General features: G+C 42.0%; 1 protein-coding gene across 4 annotated transcripts in view; it reads left to right on the top strand.

Annotated features, from left to right (window-relative positions):
- ATXN1 (ataxin 1) overlaps window positions 1-22,303 on the top strand; it is a 165,324-nt gene that overhangs the window by 63,173 nt on the left and 79,848 nt on the right. For all 4 annotated transcript variants that reach the window (XM_027745054.2, XM_039386683.1, XM_039386684.1 and 1 more), the window contains one exon: window positions 8,249-8,360. The gene's annotated coding sequence lies outside the window, so the exon portion shown is untranslated. The remainder of the gene's footprint in view (window positions 1-8,248; window positions 8,361-22,303) is intronic.

The raw sequence follows: 22,303 nt of genomic DNA, 5'->3' as shown, positions 1-22,303 counted from the left end.
TTTATTTGAAAGAACCTTACATTTGCCCCTAAATCATACAAGTCCTTAACTACAATTTGCTTTCTTGCATGCCCCTCACCTCTAAGATGATACTCCTTTTTTGGCATTATTAATTATCATTATTGTTGTTGCTGTTATTATTCCAGGAAATCTGTATGGGAGGAACGCTGAAATCTGGTTTAAAAATAGCATTTTCATGTCCTCCCACTCACTGTACTTCGTGCACAGAATGCCTTTTATAAATGCAGACTTGCTGCTTGGCTAGATAAAAGAAACTGTCACTTCATTTCCATAACGAAGTTGTTCCCAGGAGAATTTCATTGTTTTAGCAATAACATTTTTCTAAAAGACCTTTTATTTTGCTTGAGAAAGATAACAGAAATGAACTTCTGAGTGGTTATTCCACAAAACAATTAGGAGAAAGCAAGACTGTCTTGATTTGATGTAAGAAGGTTTGTATGTGTATGAATTCCCTTTCATGTAAGATGAGAATAAATTCCCAACTGAAAATCAAGTTAGAAACTCCGCCCCACAACATTACACAAACCACTTTTCCCCCCTTGCTCACAGAGACATCACACATCTTTTTCAGCACTCTCCTGAATAAATTTGGTCATATCCTTGAGTTCAGCCCTGTTTCAAAAGACACTTGCATAACTTCTGATTCAGATGCTTTCCTGAATTAGAGGCAGTCATGGGTAATCATTGCCAATTATTACAGTGCATTAATTTTGTTACCAGGTATGTTAGTATTCCTGGGGAGAAACGATCACTGCAAGCTGTACTGAGGCTGAGCGCTCCGTGAGGCAGGGATGGTGCTTTTGCTGTGTGTGCATATGCTGTCGAGCATGGTGCAGGCCCAGTCCCTCCTTGCTCACATGCAGCATGTTGCCCTGGCCTCTCTCTCACCAGTTCTCTGGCATTTCTCACCCCTTTTCTCAGCTGGTCTGTGTCCCATGCCAGCATGACCTTCCTTTGAATGCTAAACACCCTAAAGCTTGTCAGAATTACAACATCAAAGAAGTGCTGATTTAGAAAGCATATACAGTAAGTAGAAGGTCCTACTGCTTGTATTTAGTTCTCTCCCTTTTTTTTTCTTTTTTTGAGCAATGCCTGCATTTTCCTAAGTATGAATCAATGCAATTACCACTTCAGGCACTGTAGACGACCTACTAGTGTAGGTAGATATACATAATCAGAAACAAAAGGGAAGAGATGGAAAAACATTTTCTTTGTAGTCAGGAAAACCATTATGGATTTGGCATCGTACTTAAAATTGCATTGTATTTAAGAAATGCAGCAGTTTTGGAAATTATTATTTATAGCAAGGTTTGTGAATTCAGGATGTGATATTCTGACTCACCCGACAGCAAACATGTTTGCACTCCGTCTGGTATGACTCATGCTGACATTTGTCTTAAGTGTGGCAATTGTTTTAGCCCTCAGCTTGATGCACGATGAATGAAAGGGCTGAGCTCCCCTGTTGCAGATTTACTACGTGCAGCTACCCTGGTAAATCGCAGGCTCAGCTGTAGAGTATTTCCTGTGACATGCACACACACACATGCACAAACATACACGTGCGCATGCCCCCAGTAATACTTTACTTTTAAATACGAGAATCATAGAGAGGAAATGCATAATTACAGTGCTGGCTTTTGCACCACATAAAGCAGCCCACATCAAAAGATGTTTGTCATTAATGTTTCAACAGGTAATCTCTGGATTTACTGCCAAGCCGTGTTCCTGTTACTTAGTGCTTGGTGTAGAAATCATTGAAATCTTTGTTGCAAGCCAGCATAGTCATCTTAATCCTGCAAAAAAGTTAGTCAATAGTGCCTTTGTTTTCCAGCACTGTTTCATGTTGCATCAGCAGCGCAGAAGACGGGGCTGCACTGGAAACAGGGGGAAGGTTAAGGGTGGGTTCTGGGCTGGTTTCCTAAGGAAGCGAAGCGCACATGGTGCATTGTTTGTGCCTGCACCTGCGTGTGCCCCCCCAACCTGGCAGCTCGTGTTATCTGGGTCCTTCTCAACCCAATGTGCTGCACAGGTAGAGGATACAGGGAAGCTGCTCCCTGAAAACTTTGTGTAAGCTGTCAGACAAATAGCTGTGAGAACCTGTGGCTGAACCCACTGAGGCAAAGGCTGCGGCCCAAACTCAAATCTTACTGGCACCAGGGAGTCGATATGGTGAGAATCTGCTGGGATTGCTGCTGCCACCAGAGATCAAACTTTTTTGCTGGTATTAGTTCTGTGGTTTTATCTCCGACTAGTTAAAATACTGCAAATACACAGAATCTCAGCCATTCGTTTTGGTGTTGCTACGCTTTGCAACTCACAGCATTTGGATTCTCCTTTCCACACTGTCTGTTTGCAGGAGAGATGTGGTCATCATATGAGAGGTGTCTGTATGTTTAATGAAGGCTGAGCCCTTGAGGTTGTTCTCATCTGTAACAAGTTAATAGGTGCTGCAGTTCTTCAAATGTGCAGGAAGCTCATTGTCTCCACTCAGGGCTGAGCTGCATTTTTTGCAAAATAGCTTCCATAAAAGAAAAAGAGAAATATTTATGTCATTTAACAGAAGTATTCAGAGTGGTTATTTTTATTGCTTATATCTGCTAAACATTACTGGCTCTGAACCTGAATTATTATGGACCATTTATATTCTTTTCCCAGTCTCTTTCACTCAGAAGACCTGTAGGAATGAATGTGTTACAAACACGCAGGCAGAAGAGTTGTTTTTACATTAAACCTCTGCATGAGAATGAAGAAAGCTGGTATCCTAAGAGAAATGTAAAGAGAAGTGTAAATCTGTGTTGAAATTTCCCCTCTTTCCTCCCAGTATTTCATGGCTTTGATAGCCATGAAAAAGTGGCAAATATGGGGTGGTGATGTAAATGGGGTGATGGATTTTTATTAAAAAATACATCATTGACATCTGGTAGGAGGTATTTGTGAGCTATTTTTCTTCTTCTGGATGTACTGTTGCTTCTTAGACAAAACAACCTGGACATGCTCCTGTTAGTTTTCTTTTCACCTGGTGGCACTGCCTAACTCTTTACTTACTCTTTTAATAGCACAAGGCTAAGCACAGTCTAACCTCAAGTCTTTTTTGGAAAATTGGGTACTACTGAAGTACAAATGGTTGTGATTGCTGTTATTTGTGCAAAGGTGATGCCTCAGAGGTTCTAGTCATATTTGTGCTTGTATTGTTATTAGGCATCATGTAAATGGAGAATGTGAGTTTGAGCTGCCATGCGTTTTTTCACGTGTACAACTGCCCCTATGGTGATAAACTTTCATCTGTTTTCTGATCACTTTTTCAAAGGTATTGGGGTCAGGGAAGGGGTAACAAGAGCAGTGGGGACCACTCTGGGAACAAAGTTGCTTTCATGGTTTCCTGATAAGGATCTGGAAGGACGGATGTCCAGTGAGTAGGACTGAAAAATCCCATAGGTTGATCCTCAAATGAAGGGTGGTTTACCTGAGCCTTAATTTGTGAAAAATACCTACTGTGGATGAAACAATGGTGAATAATGGTTTTTAGATTAAATCTTGGGATGCTGATTTCTAGATGATGTTAATGTTGCAAGATCAGTGGTCATCTTCAGTAGTGGCTCATGCGCTGGAGGGTATGAGCTGCAGACTTGCCGTTTCAGGCCCATGTGCTGGTCCTGTCTGTGTACAGTTTACAGATAGATGTTCCCATCCTGCAGCAGTTCATTTTCTTGCTGAGTAAGCCCTCATGTTGGAAATGCTTTTCACACAGGAAAGATGTGCTGGGCTGAGATGTCCCATGGATGTGTTCATAGAGCTGAGAAAGATACCTTCTTCCCTTTGGTACAAATTTCAGGGCAGGATGTATTGCTTCCTTGCCTGAGCCCCAAGATCTGCATGCTGTTTTTCTGGTTTAGGACCTGCAGGATATGCAAACTGCTGACAACTTGATTTACTGTTCCCGTGCACCCAGATACAGTTATTTGCCCTGCACAAAGTGGGTGTAACACCTTGTGAAGTTGGGCATTTTACTGTGGACCACATGCAAACCCATGGGAAATGCTTGTTTACATTATAAAGCTGTGGAGCATCAAGCTTCACATGAGGAATGGATGCTAAACAGAAATCAGTTATGCCTGCCTGTTTTATGCAAATGAAACCTCTTTTGTCATAAGGTGATGTTGCTTCACCAGAGCATTAAAGTAGGCATAATTGGAATTTAAGTAATTTTTACACTAGCAGAACAATTAGTGTAGGGATGACTCGGCCCCATCAGGAGCAGCCTTTGTACACTACACAAAATGTCACAAGCTTTTCAGATGGGTAAAGCTTGTTATGGCTGCTGTAGAGAAGCTTTTATTAAAGTGCAGTCTAAAAGATAGTAAATTATTGGGTTTTTTGTGGTTTGATTGATTTGACTTGGTTTGGGTTTTTGTTTCGTTTGTTTGTTTGGTCGGTTGGTTTTCAATTTCCATTAGAATCTTTTCTGTCTGTGTAAAGTAGCTAAAACTTTTGAAAATCATTTAGAAGTTTTTTCCTGACATCATAGATGATATACACATTAGGTAATTGAAATCACGCATGCTTCAGGAAGATAAAACCTCGCCTTTCCCATTTGTGGTGAGGCAGGATTGAACCTGTCTAAGAGGGAGAATAAAGGAGGAAATGAGTTATGGTTTTATTTGAGTTGAAGGATTAGTTGTGGGATAATAGAGAACAACGAAACAACTTGGGCGCAACGCTGCCATCTCTTAAACAGTTTTATTAGCTTATGCTGATTTGTGAATTAGGAAAACCAAATTATGTCATGCAAGAGAGCAAGAAATGACAAAAACATGCAGGAAAGGACTAGTAAAACGGTAATCTCTCACTGCCTGATCTTCAAAGCAAAATTGAGAGCATGACCTTCTCTTGGAATAAATACAGGATATGGCACATAGCCAACTTCTGGGTTTCAGTTTTTGCCAATTTGCAATTGCTCACTTGTATTATAGTCCTTATTTGCTGATTAGCCTGGGGTCCAGTTTTAGTTTTCAAATATTCCTTTGATTTGAGGTCTGTTCACATCTCAGTTACACTTCTAATCTGTCTACTCAAAGTCCTTAGCACTCAAAGACAGGTCTATGCTGTGATATTTGAGTAACTATAATGCAGTGGGACCATCAAAACCAGCTTCCTTGGTGACGCTTCCCATTTATAGCACAGATGTGATCAGTAACTGTGTATGCGATAATGGTTTGTTGATCATATTGAAACTTCAGTTGCAAAGCCTGGTTAAAACCTAATTGTACTGCAAACCAGCCTTCCTTGATGGTCCCTCCAAGTTGTGACTGTTTCACATGTTCCAAGAGGAGCATGTTGTCGCAGCCCATCAGATCTGCATAGCAGAAAGATTATCCCAGTTAGGGACTGAGTGCTTTGGTCTTCAGGTGAGGACTGTGCTTCAAGAAGCAGCGTATTTCTCTGTTTATCCTGAATTTTGTGCTATGCCATCTTAATCATAAAGCTGCCTGGGAACATTTGCAGGCAAACATGCCTTGCCCCTCACAGAATGAAGTGCCTACGGGTAAGGTGAAGTGAGCAAGTTGTAGCAGATTAAACTAGTTTGTGAATTTATAGCATGCTCCATAATAACTGGCTGTGTCCATGGTACAAAGGTACTCTGTGGTAAATACAAGGTCTCTTGCCCCTTTTTTTGCCTGAGGTGTAGGGTACCTTGCTTCATGTCATCTTTCCTGTGAAATCAGAGTGTATGGAGAAGGGTATCTGCCCCAGAGCACCACTGCTTCTCTGTATCTCACAGATGCTGCTTGTGACCTGTTCCCATGTCCACGCACTGTCAGGGCTCTGCAAGACAAATTCCAGGCTGACAGCAAGAGAGCTGCATAGCTAGCAAGCAGCACTAGCTCCGGTTTCAGTGATCAAAACCCTGTACAGGCAATCGGAGCCTTGTTTAACTTGAACCAGAATCAAAATTCTAACCCTGCTTGTTGAAGTTAGTGGAAGGACTTTCCATGAGTGGGGTACATGTCCTCCCAGCACTTACATGCAGTTGACTCTCCTGGAAGTCCATGCAAGCAGGAGCTTGCAACTTCCCTGCTTTTACTAAAAATAATTGGAAGCCGTATGTTTTTGGCAGAAATGTTAAATATTTTCTCATAGTCCTTTGGACTCCATTTTCAGGTTTCCCTGAATGTTGAATGACGTGACATAAAGATTAAGAAATGCCATTTTTAGGACATTTTGGGGTTGGCAAATTATTGGGGAAAAAACTCAGAAATTATTTTTGAAACGCTGAAATGCTTCATTTTAACACTTAGAAACAAAGTGGTTTAAGTATTTTGAGCTTGGGTGGAGTTTTTTCAGTCAAGAGGTTCACATAATTTGAAGAAAAAATAAATGCCTTGAAAATAAATTGGCTTGGGTTTAAGTAAAATTTCTAGGGTTTTCTTAAAAATAGGTCTGGGTTATTTTTCTCTCTTTGGTCTGCTTTCTAAAGTTAAAAATCTTGTGAGATCATGTCTGATGGTGTGCTTCTCTGTTAGATAAGCAGTGAAATTCCACTTTAGTAGAGGAGAGATGCTGTTGTCCAAAGCCTTGGAAGTGTAGCCAGTGCCTGGATATCTAAAGGCTCTTGAGGTAGCAGTGCCTCTGTCACAGGAGCTGTAGTTCTTAAGTGGGAAGATTTTTGTAACAGGTATCTTACATTGCTACAATCGGTCAGGGAGGGGACAAAGACGCATGTAACTGAGACTAGTGGTTGTCATGATCGTAATTATCATCATCATCATCATCATCATTACCAGGTGCCTTGGAGAGTCCCAACCAGCTGGATGCTGATTTATGGACACTGCTCCGTGAGGGCTTAGCCTCAGCCAGTAAATCCAGGAGTAGTCTTACGCCAAAGCTGAATCAGCTGGGCAGATACTGGTTTGGGCTTTGGAAGGTTTTATTGTTGTTGCTTTGTATGTTAAATGAAAACAAACTGTCTCAGAGGTGTAAACTTTTTTTGAAGACCAACTTTTTTATGATTTCATTGCCTTCCCTCTGCTCTTCACCCATGAACTGCATTTGTCCATCTGTCTGACTTGTTTCCTGCCTTCACATAGGGTGAGATTCATCTGTATTCATCTGTAGCCATCTAATCTGAGCTCAGTGTCTAGACTCACTTTATGGAGAGAGACAGACCTTTCTAGAGAGTGATTCATTCTGTCCTAAAGCAGATGCTTAAGATAGGTCAAATTAATAATTTTCTAGTTTACCTAGTTTTCTCCACTGAAAGTGAAGAGAGCTTGCACTGTCTAAGGTGAAGGCTTTTGTCCTGCACATGTTTTTGGTTTGAGGACATGGATTCCACTATAAGGCTGATAGGATGGGATTCATGTGCACGAATCCTGAAATTACATGTGAAGTGTTTGAGGAACCTTATGTTGAGGAGATAGGAAAGGTTTGTGGCACAAAGTGGAACTAAGAATTCAGGAAGCACAAGTAGACCATGGGAACCTGGCTGAAGGAAAAAATGTTCAATTTGGGGCTTGTGGAAATACACGCTCTATTTTAAGTATTCTGTATTGGGTTCACAAAAAAATTAAGCCCAGCAGTTTTCCCAGATCCCAGTAAAAAGGCTGAGGATAGTCTAGTAGATAAAAAAAATGAAGAGTTGGTCCACAAAGAAATTCTGTCAAAAAAAAAAAAAAAAGAACCACGCAATATTAAAAATCTCAGATATGAAAAATACTTCCTATCGAGGAACAGCAAGTGTGTGTGTATATTTGGTTTCAGTACTCCTCTGTTGTAATATTACAGATAACCACAGAAATAGATAGGTGTTTGCATTCCTTTAGAGGAGTTCACTGAGAACAAAAATCTTCATGGATCTCTCTGCACACCGCAGACTTTGTTTGCAGACTCTTTTCTAAACAGCAACAGCTCCAAGCAGTTTTTTCGTCCTCTTGTTATAGCAACAGAAGTATCCAAGAATTATTTTAATTATGTATCTGCTTTAGCAACTCTGAACTGGGTTTTAATTGTTGGTAATAAGAAGTACAATGCAAATGACTCTTCCTATCCTAGATCAGTGTTTGCTACACACTCACTCTGTACTGGAATCTCTGTCCTGGGAGCTCATTAAAAATGCATTTGCTTTAAGGAGATGTAGGAATCAATTGTTCATTTGCTAAACAGTTCTATGGATTTTCCTCTTTGTATTCCTTACTTTCCTTTCTCACTTGGTTTTGCTTTTGTTTTACAGCTCGATCTTACTTTATTTGAAAGAGAAAAGCCAGTGAGGATCTGTGATTTCTGAAAAATCTTCATGCAAAAGGATAATCCAGAATTCCCTGAAGAAGAACATAGTGAATGTTGTGAGTTCCCACTAATGATAACAAATACTTCCAATTGTGTCTTTTGGGAGGTGGTATCTGCCCTTGTGTTTGCTCCCTTTCCTGTGGTGCACTGAGCATCTTTTTTCTCTGCTGAAACAAAAGGCAGGTGTGTTTTGGTTGGGCTGCAAAGCCGGACTTGAATTTCTCTCCCTCTTACTTTCTTTTTTTTCTTTTAATGTGTTCAAGGGCAGACTAGTGTTATCTACAGAAAGATGCTGGGTTTCTTTTGCTTGGACTGCTACAGTTATTGAACACATTACTGTCACTTTTTATTTAAATATGTAAGTCTGCATTGAAAGGCCATGTGACTCTGTAGCCTAACAAGAATGAAAAATATTATGGGTAACAGTTCATCAATCTACAGGTCCGATTCAGGAGTTTTATACATGCTTATACAATGGTTGAAATTAATTTGACCACTTTCAGATTAGAGGAATGCAAATGTAGTTATTTGCGTCTGCTATTCATCAGTTTGTCATATTAGTTTGAGTATTTTCAGTAAAAATGCTCCTCTCAGAGGTTTGTGTTCATGGGAATTGGAGTAGCACACCTTTCAGAAGGAAACACAGTCACTCAACTAAGATCTTGATCCAGCTGTGGTATTTAATAAAAGAAAATGTTCCCGTGAGGGATGGCTAAAGAGAAGGCATAAATATTTTTTATATTCATTGTTTTTCTCTTGAAGCCCACTGCTTTTCTGGGTGGAAATGGACAAACGTGCAGCTTAAATGTAAACATCCTCACAAAAAGAGAAAGATAAGAATTCTCTGCCTACCAGTTTTAAAATAATCCTCATTTTTGTCTTAAGAAGGAACTGTGGGGATTTCAAAGTTAGTATTTAAATCCTTATGCCCTAGTATTTAAAGTATGCAGTGGTCCTTCAAGATGTTAGTAGTGATAAAACAAGCTGCAGATTCTTCTAGTTTTAACAAATTAGGTTTTGCACTTTTCATAAATGCAATAGATATAAATATATTTTCTTACTGTTGGGCATGCCTTCCAGCTCCCTGAAAGTTGGATGCCCCCCTTTGCTCTGCTTTTCCCTCTGGGTTCAGGCTTTGGGAAGCAGATTGAGACAGAGTCTAAGTGGTGCTGCTGTCCCAAGAATCACTTGCAAAATAAATATTAGAGAAGACACTGAAAAATTTTCATCATCTTTTGCCTTTCCTGCATGCTTTGATCTACAGTGAAATAGTTAACAAGGCTGACATTTGAAATTGTTACTTACTAGTACCACTAAGCTGCCAAGTTGGTAGCTCATTAAGATGAATAAGGGGCCTCTGAGACCTGGAGCTTCTCACTGTCTATGTATCCAAGCAGACATAGCCATATCAGCCTATTCCCACACTTTGAAAGACTTCTTTGAAACCACAAGAGCTTACTTTGCATGCTGGCATCCTAGAACAGAGGAGGACAGCCTTAAATAATAATAATAATAATAAACTGTCCTAGCATGCAGAGCTGTTGGGATAACAGGAGATGTTTGTTCAAGATGTTGCAATCACCTCCACTGATTGCAACAGCATCACCACCTCATGTGGAGAAGAGCATTCCCCAGGTCCTCTAAGGTATGTGGCGTGCCAGATCAGCCAGACAAACTGCATGAGAGAAGGAGGCAATCATCAGCCATTACAGGGGATGGAATATCTATTGAAGATGCTGTCAGTGTGATCATTACATTCTGCCCTGTCCTAAGTGGTTTAAAATGATCCCACTTAAAGCACAGCATGATGTTCTGCTATTGCCATGCCAAAACCCTGAATTACACAAGACCTGGGTCTGTGCTGCAAAAGCAGCACTCTTCTCTCCAGGTATGGATGGGAAAAAGTGTTCTTGAGAGTGGCTCTTACCCTGGCATCCAAGACTGGTTCCTTTTTGGGGAGTCATTTGTAGGTGATGGAGATCTTTTTAGAAGTTCCTTGAGAGTGTATTCTGTCACCTGGCTTCTGCTCGGAGGACACTGCTGCAAGAAGGAGGCACTTGGCCAGGCTCCTCCTCTCCCCTCTCCTCTTTCCTTTATCCTTTCAGGGAGGCAAGAATACCAGAGAGGAGGAGGGATGGTGTTTATCCTGAAAGGAAATGCCAGTATATAGTGATTTTACTGAAAAATACTGCTCTCTCTTCCCAGTTTGCAGGATGTTGTCATGTTAAGATGTGCAGAAAGCAATCAAACCTTTCCCACTGCAAGTGGTAGCTGTTCTCTTCCCTTCTGCTGCCTCCTTCTTCCACCCAGGCAAATTTCAGAGAAAGTGGGGTGTGAGAAGGGAGGGGTGCAGTAAATTGGGACCAGTGTGTTGTATCCACCTAGAAACTGCCTGTTTACTAAACAGTACTAATTTCTCGCTTCCTTTTTACTGCTCTCTTCATTTGGATGAAGCGCATTTCTGGAATAGCAGAGCTTGTACAAATCAAGTCCATATTCCACTTCTTAAGAGAGAAAAAGGGGTGTCAGGAGGGCTTGTTAAGGAGGAACGTTTATTTCACTTAGCAAGGGGTGAAAATGAAGCAAGGCAAGGCTCCTTTGCTCTCGCAGGAGGGGACCTTGTGAATTCCAGCATACAGTTTTGTAATTTTCTGGTAGGATTTAGGTATCCTGAGGTTTTTTTTTTCTATCCTGAAAACATATGGCACAGCTTTTTTGGAGTGCTAGCCGCACAAGCACAAACACATTTTAACAGGAGCAATGAATAAACTCTTCGCGTTCCTCACTCTCAGACATTTCTTCGCAATATTTTTTTTTTTGCACTTATGCGAAAACCTCTGGCATGGTTTGTGGGAAATGGAAAATAAATCTCTAAATCCAGAATGTGTCAAAAAAAGAAATGTGGTTAGTTGATCTCATATCTTTAATTTATTTTGGGCAAACTGCAGATGGTAGGATAGTAAACATCCCTGCTTCTCACTGGGACAGGCTTCCTATGCCCCACCTTCAGTGGGAAGCTGCTGCTGTAAGGGATGATCCCAGAGAGGATCCTGGAGGCTGTGGCTGCACATGGTTTAGCCCAGGTTCCATCCCATTTTTGAGCTGCTGCCTCTTTTCTCCACTCTTTGGCCCTCCTTGCTCCCTTTCCCCTGATCCTATCTCATCCATACTCCCGCTCTGGCTGCGGACTGTTTTTCCTGGCACATGGACCTATGGCGGGTCTGGGAGCGACACAGCTCCTGGAGCTGATGTCAGTGCTGCTTCCTGAGCTGCCTGGCCAGGCTGGCGGCAGCCCAGGCACACCCTCTCCCCAGAGCATCACCTTCTGCTGCCTGTGCTGCTGCTGCTGCGGCAGTCCCTCAGGGAGGAGGCATGTACAAGTGATGAAAATTGAAGGCTGGTGAGCATTTTACAGTGGTTTTCTGAGAGTGGCCATCTCCCACGCCTGGAGCCTCAACGCCAGGTTTGTGGCATGATTGGAAGTGATGGCCAATGTCTGTTCTGAGCTGTACACACCTTGGAAGAGTGATGGGAAGCTTTGACACGTGCAGACTTAATGTTTCTGGATGTCTTTGTTTTTGTGTCACTTCGGTATCCGTACGCTAAACCACTTCGTGGATTTCTATGGAAATTACGAGGCTTCTGATAAAAGAGCAGAGCTGCGTGTGTCCGTTCTTTCAAACAACTGCCCAGTACATGCCACTTGGTATTTATAGTGAGAGGGAAGAAGGGAAGAATCGCTTTAATTTGAGAAATGTCTCTCAGAAATGGCAGTAATTTATTCCTAGGCATTATTCTTCATTAAGAGCTACAGACAGCTGCAGCTTCCCTTTAAATAGAAATTGCTCTCTGCAGGCATGCTATACATAGGGCTTCAGGTTTCTGCCATTTCTCTGCCAAAAAATCAGAAGTATTTCTCACCAAATAAATGTTTATTCAGAAAGTCATATTTCCTGGCTTTTATTTCATGTCACAGGCTTCCGCCAGCCAGGCAAGAATGGCTCAAGGCTGATGTTTGGGAGAGGAAGCTGAGAGTCTCTTGCGGGATTTCAAAAAAAAGTCTCTGACCGTAACTCTGGGCCTTCAGTTTGACAGTTTGTTTTCACTGATGAACACTGGATTAAAATGGATGTTGCAGAAATACAGCAGACCAGCTGTGTCTGTGGAGATGTGAAGTGGGTGGTGGTACGTGTTTCTGCGCATCAGGTCGGCTCACCTCTTCTCCTGGCCCCGAAGCCACCATCCTCAGACTGCATGGGTGGCAAACTTGCCTTGGCAGTGTGCAGCAGCCAAGCTGTTTTGGCAGTGGGGGATCACCTGTACAGTCAGTGCATGGGCGCCTAGGGACAGCAGGTGAGAGCTGGACTGTGCCTGCTTGCACCTGTCACCCAGCAGAGAGGTGGCCAGGGTGGCTTCAAGTCCTGCAGAAGGATGTGCAGCAATGAAGCTGTAAGCCTCCAGCATTCAGGGACTGCCACAGGGCCAAATGCCTTTTTATTCACATCTGTTCAGCTTCTTTGGATTTACCTCTCTCTTCTCCACATTCCTGCTGGCTGGCTCCTCAACTCATGACTTCCTAAGCTGTCTTTCCCCCACTGTCTTTTCCAGCCTGAACTGCTGAACTTCCTCCTTTGTCTCCAGGGCTTATCTTTGGATTCATGGACCCATACTTTGCATTCAGTGTGCCAGCCCCTACCACTCCAGTAGATGACTTTCCTATCATAGCAGCCCTAGCTGATTGTCTTTGTCATCTGTGGCTATGGTGTTCCTGTCAATACAAATATTTTTTCTTCCTCCACATCTTCTCCCAGTTCTCCCTGCACTTCTAAGTTTATGGCTTAGAGTTTGCAATCTGTGTATTAAAATAATTTTTAGTTAGGTCATTCATTACTTTCTTGCTTTCTTCTCGGACAGTACAGCTTCCAGAGTACTGAGAGGCTGTAATTTCTCCAGGGCTAAAATCCAAGTCTTTGATAGGCAGGCATGATGCCTGGGGCCACTACATGTTGCTACCGGTTGTCAGCTTTGTAAAACTTACCCTGCAGAGCAAAGAAATCTGGGCACAAAGATTGTTCTCTTCTCTACCATGGCAAGCTGTAGTTTCCCAGCCTGTTCTGCCTTCCCTTCATTGTCTTCCAAGCAAATGGCTGTAAGATTATGACTCCCATGTTTGGACTGAGAACAGCTTTTGCCTGAGCAAACAGATTTCTCTTTGGCAGTCACTTTAACTGCTGCCCCAGCTTTTTGCTGTCAGCTTTGTTTCATGATTTGGCATTAGAGAAGTCCAGGCGGTACTAGTGCATTGGAGCGAGTAAACACAGCAAGGCAGGCAGGTGAATGCGCTTGTTAATGATTACAATACCAGTGTGGTTGCGGTGTGGTCCATGAGAGCAAAGCGTCTCCTATAGTTCAGCAGTGTAGCTCATGGCTGCTCTTATTTTTAACTTGGTGCTGTCGACTGGAGAAATTTCTGGTCCTTACTTGCAGCACTGCTTGGTCCAAGAGACTTCCAGTGAAACCAAGAAGAAGCATTGGGAACCAAGCCCAGCCATCACAGGTTTATAGCATGGCGTGAAAGCTGCTCTGCTACTCGTAGGTTGTGTCTGGGGTGAAGCTGATCAAAACACAGGTGTCTCATGCCTGTGAGAACGTTTCTTCTGCTTTTTTAATGCTCTCCTGTGTTTCACTGCTGCTTTCTTGTGCTGCTGTGATAGTTAGCATCACTGGTGAGCTGGTTTGCTGCGCCCACAATGACCCTAACAGTATCTCGTAGCCTGCCAATGCTTCTCTCGAAGCTGATAATGTCTGTGGCAGCAGCAGCAGGAAGAGAATATAAATTAAGCTCTCCTAGAGAGGAGGTTTTTTTCCATTTTCTGTTCGGGATGTGCATTCAAAAGGAAATGCTGCTGATACTGGTAGGTTAGTTAAAAGGGATCATTAGCCCTTTGTAGCAAAATACTGTTCTTAACAACTTGTTCATTCATATTTATTCCAAGTTTGCTTGCAGTCTGCCAGACATGTTGACCCTGGATGCATATGTTGGGAAGGAATATTAGATACTCTTATTGAAACTGGCAGTATTGATGCTATCAGTGTTCCTTCTCAGTGAGTTTTATGTTTCTGATTGTTAATCAGCTTTGGTGTTTCCAGCTACAGACACTGATGAATGTTTCAGAGGCACCTGATAGCATAAAGGTCAAGAGGAAGAAGATAAGCAAGTTGCCAGGATTGCTCTTAGCTTCTTTTCCTGTTGAGGTGTCAGAACTAGAGACAGACTAAGGACACCTGAAATGCTGTTGTTTTTTTTTTTATTTCTAATTGGTTTTCCCAGCAGCTCTTTAAATAATAGAAAAACCCTCCCCACTATGGCAAATAAAGTTTATGGCACTATTGCAACTTATTACCAAGTTATTGCCCTAGTAATAGAAGAAATCTGTTTGGGAAGTGAGGGCTGCGTTAGATGAGAGGAGGAAGGTTATTTGTGGTTTTCTGTGCCAGGCAACCTTCAGTCAGAATCAGGGTAGTGATTTATAAATTGCCTTGGTCTCACTTCCAGTGTTTGGGCTGCAGTGAATCCTGCTGAAGTGTTACTAAAGCTGCGCCAGTTGAAGGAACCCAGGCAAAATGTGAGTTGGCTTCCTGGATGGGTGGGCATTTGTGAACAGAGCTATGGAGATTCCTTGCAACAGAGGTGTCCTTAATGGAGACAGTGGGCAAATTTAAGCCTTCAGCTGCCAGGAGTTTGTCCCTCTGGAAGATAAAACATGTCTTCTCAACAGCTTGATTTAGCATTTCGGATGCAAATAGTTGACAAAAAGAAACTTCAGGTAACATGAACCTCTGGTGAAGTAAAAGGGAGTTTGACACTCAGGGTGGAGCAACAGGGAGAGCACTGGAGGAGCTAACACTTTTCGTGTTCACAGTTAATGTGTTTTGGGTCTATTCTACATTTTTTGAAAGGCGTGGTTTTTGTTTTCTTATAAAGCTGTGCTCTGCAAGTGACTTTGTTAAAGAATCAGCTTCTTATGGGGAAAAGAGGCAAAATAATGTCTCTGTCATTCAGTCATGTACTGCTCCTGTTTGAAGTGGGAAGGTCCTCAGAACGTATTTCTGAGTTAAGACATGTCCGTTAATTCCACAGTGCAAATTACCAGAATCCTTTTTACTTTTACCAGAACCATTAAAATGTTTGTATAACAGTCTTTATTCAACCTGAGGGATAGCCTGCAGAGCAATCAAGGAAATGTAAGTACAAGCACTTCCTTCTTGTTATCATTGACCAGTTAAACCAGTTCAACTGAAGGGATTTGGCTTAGTGAGCAGTCCTGCTGCTCCTGATGACATTCGTAGAAAGGGTGAGTGAGCTGTAGAGCTTTATATGTCTTCATTATAGGATGAAGTCTCTTCTTAAATTAAATGAAGCAGACAGTCTTCATTAGCTTCGGGTTTTCTTGTTGTTATTATTATTCTAATTTAATTATCACTTTTCTTCAGTCAGCCTTCTGCTTGCCTACTTACAAATAAACTCTTTCCATCTGGAGAGTATTTTGAGATGGAGAAGGTACAGTGAAGTAGCAAAACTATTCTCAGCATTGTTTTCTTCCTCTCCTCTTCAACTACCTAGAATACTATACAAGGGAATAGAAAAAAAAAACAAATACATGATAAACACAATAGGATCCTCATCCCTCAAAAAAGATTATGCAAAGGAAGACTGTTGAGTATCTGTCTAAGCACATGCAATGGGAGAAAGCGTCATACATTGATATGTAAGACCCCTGCAGCTCTTTGCTTCAAAAAAGCAGCATTAAGAACTAAGGAATCACCCCACTCTGCTGTCACATGACAAGACACGTTGCTTCAACAGTAAGTAGTTCTTGGGCATAATGAGATACCTGCTGACTGCAGGGAGTAAGAAAGGCTCAGTCATGATGGCTACATCTATTTGTGCATCTGAGCCCCGTGCAGAGATTCCCCAGCTGACAAGGTGCTTTGCTCAGGCTAATTAGCCCTGCTTCTCTTCTTACATCTTTGATTATGCTAATCAGACTGAGCAGGGTGCTGCCTGACACTGGTTGGTAAGAGTCAAACAAGTGTGTCTGTGCAGCCCTGCCCTGCAGTGTACCTATAAATGTCTAAGCCCGCTCGGCACAAGCCCCCAAGTCTGTGCCATGTGGCTCTGTTACCAGCCCAGGTATTGCCTGGAGTTCTATTGCACGTGTTATCAAGAGTCATCCAGCCTTGGGTGGCTTGCTGGGACTGCAGGAAAGGTACTAAGCGTTAGGGAAGATCTTGAACAACTAACTGCCTGTAGCCTCCTTGCTTGCAGAAAAACACGTGCTGCTAGGTGTCTTCTGTCTTGTTTGCTTTGTTGGATGTGAATGACTTCCCTGGTTCTGGAGGTGGTGGTCTGGAGCCCCGAGGGGGTTGAAGGCGGTGTGTTAGGGGACAGAGGTACTCAGGCAGACAATCAGAAATCGTGAAACTGAAGAATAGAAGTGTGAAAAACTTGGACTTTCTGCTTTTCATCCTATTTATGTGTGCAGGGCTGGCAGAAAAATAGGTTGGCAGGTTGAATAAGACTGTGAAACCTTACTAATTAGCTGTGCATTCCCCACTCCACGTCTCCCTTCTTCCTTCCCAGATGGGATTCTTGCAGAATGAAATGAGTGCAGGGATAGATGACTTTCATAATTTAGTATTTTAACATTCAATTCTAACTGTAACTCTTGCAATATAGCTAGTTTTGCTATCAAATATTGTTTCAAAGACACTGAATGAGCTTACGGAAGACAGGTTTTACAAGAAAGAATCAAAAAAGCCCTTGACAACCCCAAAATGACAACAAATAAAACTATTTTTGCTCGTTGTAGTAGAAATGGCTTTTTACTCTCCTCACTGTTCTTCCTTCAACTGGCACCTTCCTGGGAAATGCAGTTGAGAACAAATGCATATGTATACACACATACACACATGCCTATCTATCTGTATATATTGATCTTAGTGAGCCTGGGGATGTAAAAACAAGTGCACAAACATATGCTGGTTTTGGCAAGTTGGTCATTTTAGTTGCACAGTTTCCTGATTTTCTTCATTTAGAAGGTGCATTAATGTTCTGTATATCATGTTCTGAAGTGTGATACTTAGACCTCTTGTCAAAAGATGGATGTTCATGTTTCATTACATATTTTGAAACAGTAGTCCTCAAAATATCATTCCAAGCCAGTACCATGAATAAATAACCATGTTGGTTTTGGGAGTAGCAGTTTTCAAGACAGTCAGTATGATCACAACCATTGAGTAAGTAGAAAGTGTTTTGAAAGAGTAGAAAGAGCTTTGTTGACTGAAATGACTGGGTCAGAGCTGAAAAGGAAGAGTTTGCTGTTTTAAAACATAGCAGACATTTTAGACATTCTTATCAGGATGCTTCAGTAACGCAGTTGTGTGAAAGACTGATAAGGGAATGTGCAATAGCAGCCCTCATAATTTAAAGTGCCCGAACTTGGCACGTTCTATGGTAATGTAAAATAGCAATAAATATAAATCTTGTGTTCTGGAATTCCCGGGTCTCCTTATTAGCAGATCAGTGTGTAAACACTGGCTCAGTGTGTCTAGTGCCAGAGGGATGTGTTTTGTTCTTGCAAGCAGATGTGTGCTGGCTCTGCACCTCCTGGAGCATGTGTAAGACAGGCTAGATGCAGAACGAGCCACATTTTCTAGAGGAAGTCTGTTTTGTATAAACCATACATGAAAACAATAAGTAGACAATTTTTCACTGTAATGCAGGTATTTCACCAGCTTTAAATCATGACTTAGTTATTGGTTTCAGTCAAACTGCCTAGTAAGATCTTTCTGGGAGCATCGTAACGGGAGAACTGAATCAGAATTGCAGATTTAATGCTGCTCCTTGGTCAGATTGGGACTGGCAGTTCCTGTTTTGCTCTCAGATCTGCACCAATTAAATGCATAAAAGTGGTTTGAAAGAGGCAGGAAAAGCTTTATTCACTGACATGACTGCATTTGAAAGTGGGGAGTGGCAGGTGAAAGAGCACTGGACCACTAGTGGCAGGGTGTAAATCCCGGTGTTTGCACCCCAAGGCCCCCATAGGCCCGTAGTAGCTGTTTTTTCTCTTATGAACTTGAGCCCTGAGACTGCTTGTTGAACCCATGCAAGCTCTGAAGGCTGTCTGATATGTCAGGGCTGGAGCCTCGAAGCAGTAGGGAATGGTGTTTATCCGTGGTCAAAGAGGGAAACCACCATGCTAACACAGCCTATTGTCTGATGAGACCAGTGCTAACGGTAACATGTAAAGCAGTGGTGACTGCTTCTTCAGGAAAGCAAATGGAAGTAGGATAAATGGTCCTTAATTAAGTTATGATTGGCATTTTAAGGCTTATGACATAATGCATTTAAGCTCAGTGAAGGCATTTCCATTTACATGTTCCTTCAGGACTACAAAATGCTGCAAAGAGCACAGCAAACTATTTGATTGTGGTTGTGCAAAGCTGGTATGGTATCGGTGTAGCTGAAACTGAAATTGCATTCAGATGAGTTCAGTCTCAGAGTGTGTATTGTGCTGGAAAGCCCAAGTGATTTGGTTCAGAAAAGATTTACAATATTAAAGCATCTCTTTTTGGTTCTGTGGGGGTTTTTTTTTGTACTTTCCGTTTCTGTTTTGGCGAAGATGGTGTGGGGGACGAGGAGCTGCAGATTGATGATTGTTTGTCTGTAAACCGTCTTACTGGAACAGAGACTGTAGGAGGCTTTCTCGTGGCTCTTAGTCAGACCAGTGCCTTATCTAAACAGTATGTGACCCTTGAAGATGCTACTGCTCTAATCCCAGTCTACCTGCCTGGTCAGAGCAGACGACATGGACATGCTTGTAGCAGAGTGAAAGGAGCACCCATCTGGGGAACTGTTCCTGTGCATCAAACTACTGTATTCTTAAAAGCCTTTCCTTTCTGATAGCATCCTTTCACTTGGTTTATTTTAATGTAGTTCAAAGGTAGTCCAGGAAAGAAGATTTGATACTTTGATGAAGGAGATCACAAAATGAGGTCAAGGCTCTGTCCTGACATCACCACATGGTACTTTTTTGACATTGCATTAATATGCAATAACTTGTATATTGAGTAGCAATGCAGCAACTCAAAACAAATATTAGTCCTTGTCACTAGAAATATAGTTACCTGTGCTGGCCATCAGTTTTAAGGCTAGTAATAATAGCAGCAGTGTGAGACAGCTTATGGTATCTAGTTAGAGGCATTTCCACCCTGCTGATGTCAAACAGGCTGACAGCAGGTAGGAGCTGATGGCAGAGGTCAGGACTTGCTGGGCTCATTACTTAGTTTCTGTTTTATGGTGGAGTAGGGAAGAAATTGTATCCTTGATCTTTACCTGAAAACAATAAGAAAGGAGGAGATACAGAGGAAGATATGCAATTAGAGGCATAAAAAACCAATTCACGCTACCATTTCTTGCATTAAAAAATAAATTCAATAATTCCTGTCTTCTTATTTTCTAATTTTTTTATATTCAATTTATAATGATAAGAACATTCTTCCCTTATAAGAAATAATTGTGATGTGAAGAATTTGAAACCTAAGGAATAATATAGGGGAAATTGCATTTTTTAATAAACAAGGAATCATTTAAATGATTCGTGACCAATTACCAATTACTTTATCCTTTCACATGCAAAGGGAACAAAGGAAAATGCTTAAAATTCAGCCTTGGTAAGGTTTGGCTGAATAATACTAGCATGGCTGGATTTGAAGTGCAGTGGAAACATTATGGGTTTCTTAGAGTGGGTCCCCCAGGAGTTTGAATCAGAAAACTGGAGCTCATATCCCACCTTCTCTCTTGCTCAGTCACTGGATTTCTGCTTTGGTTCTTAATTTAAGCAAACACCCAGTCAGTCCCGTCCTGTGTTGCCTTTTCATTAAATGCATCTGCAATGCTGAGTGCACTGAACCTGTTAGAGGCAGGTCTTGCCCTTTGAAAGGAGAATTACATTTCTTGGTTTTTATCATAACTTTATAATTCTTCCTTCTCCGTCCTCTCTGCAAAGTGAATAGCTAGTGTTTAGATATTCACATATTAACTCCAGCAACCCTTTCCTCTCATGCAGCCTGTGGTTTGGGATGACTCCATTAGTAGGGCACTGACTTGCAGTCGGGAGACACAGTGGCAGAGTCAGAAGGAACGGCTATCTGATGAGTGACTTGAGGCATGTCATGACCAGTCAGTGCTGCCGCCATAAAGTGCAGATAATGATACTGATATCACTCCTTGGTAAAGCATTATGAAATGCTTTCATGAGTATTTCTGCTCCAGAGCCTGGGTGTTTTTAGCCTGGATTCCAAGGATATGAGGTATGTGTGGTGGTGATGATGTCTGTCTGTTTGTCCATCCCCATTTCCCCCTTCCCATGACACCGTCTTGGCTAATTCCTACCAGATCCTGCAGGAAGTAGAAGTCTCAAAGACAATTAAATTCCTACAATTTTTTTGATTCTTGCTAAATTCAGAAGTCAAGAGAGGTGAGAGGCATGAGCTGGCACTGACATAGAGGGGAAAGAGGCAGCCAAGCTCCGCCCTTGCTAACTCTCTTTAGCAGTGGCTGGCAGTGGGCTCTGGCAGCCCTTGCCCAAGTGCCGGGTCAGCATGGCAGGATGTGAAGCTAGGCTGGGCTGTTGGAGGATACCAGAAGGAAGATGATGCAGACATGGGTGAATGCAGAGGGATGGCAGAGCACAAATCCTGCTCTCTCTGTTCTTTGGTAGAATGGGACATGTTAGTAGAAGGGCCCTGGCTGAATTTGTTGTTTGAAGCCCTGGTAGTGGTGTTCTTGTTTCTGGCTGCTCTAAACATGCCTTTCTCATGTTCCTGGCATGTTTTTACTCCTCTTCTGTGCAGACCTGGGTTCCTCTGCCGCAAGGAGTTCTGAATCTTCCCTGGCATGTTTAGCAAAGCTCTTGTGTTCCTTCCCCTTCATGGTGCTCACATTTTATTTCTGCAGTGCATGCAGATTTAGAGCTGCCTTCTTTCTCTGTAACTCTGGGGCTTCTCCCCATACACACCAAGTGGAAGAGCCTTCCTGTTTTCATGAAGAAATTCTATCTTTGTCCTCATTATACCCATTTAATGTCTGACAGGCCCTGTTTTCAGTGACTGCTGAATTTCTCCCTTGCACAGCTCTGTTTGTGCTTCCAGAGCACTGGCGTTTTTCTACACAAGGCCTCTCACTTACTTGGCACAGCGCTCTGGTTTTGTACAGTTCTGTGCATTGCAGACAGCTACCATGGTAGTAGTAAATTCACCGGGATGCAAATTTATTATCTGGTATTTAGTAACTCAGTGGGGCACATGTTTATCTTGTACGCTCGAGTGCTGTTTTTAAATAGTACTGTATATACAATAGATAGATTTAAAGTTGACTAACCAAGAAAGCATCCTTGAGGCTGAAAGAATAAGCGTGAAAGATATGCAAGAGTTGCAGTCTGGCTTTTAGCACTGCTTTGTGTCTGGTGGGCTGACGTACATGGCTGTAGCAGTTATATGTCTCATTTACACACCCAGATAAAGCCAGAATAGTTTAAAGCAATCAGATTAATCTTGTGTCCTGGAAGAACAAGTTTATTCTTTGCAAGAGAGAAGGGATTTTCAGGTTGTTTTTTTTCTGCTTTTGTTTCGTTTTTGTTTTTTAAGGAATATTTACATAAGCATCCTTTCACTGGGAAGAAGGGACAGGTAAACAAGTATCCACCTGACCACAGGCTCTATAGCTTCTTCAAAGGCAATTATATGAAGAGCAACTCTTAAGCTACCTTCAGGTCAGTTGTTTTTTACTATGTTAGTTTAGGTAGGTTAAAAGTTCAGTTGCTTTGAAATGGAGAAGCCGTGGCCAGGAAGGAATATGACTGCAAAAGCATCAGTCATGGAAAAATACTGTAGCCTAAAGTCAGCTTTGAAGACTCCAAGTCTTTTTATTGAGTTG

Source organism: Pipra filicauda, unplaced genomic scaffold (assembly GCF_003945595.2).
Source record: "Pipra filicauda isolate LSUMZ 115617 unplaced genomic scaffold, ASM394559v2 scaffold49_size4853605_pilon, whole genome shotgun sequence".
NCBI classification, from domain to species: domain Eukaryota; kingdom Metazoa; phylum Chordata; class Aves; order Passeriformes; family Pipridae; genus Pipra; species Pipra filicauda.
This window is presented reverse-complemented; position numbering and strand designations above follow the sequence as displayed.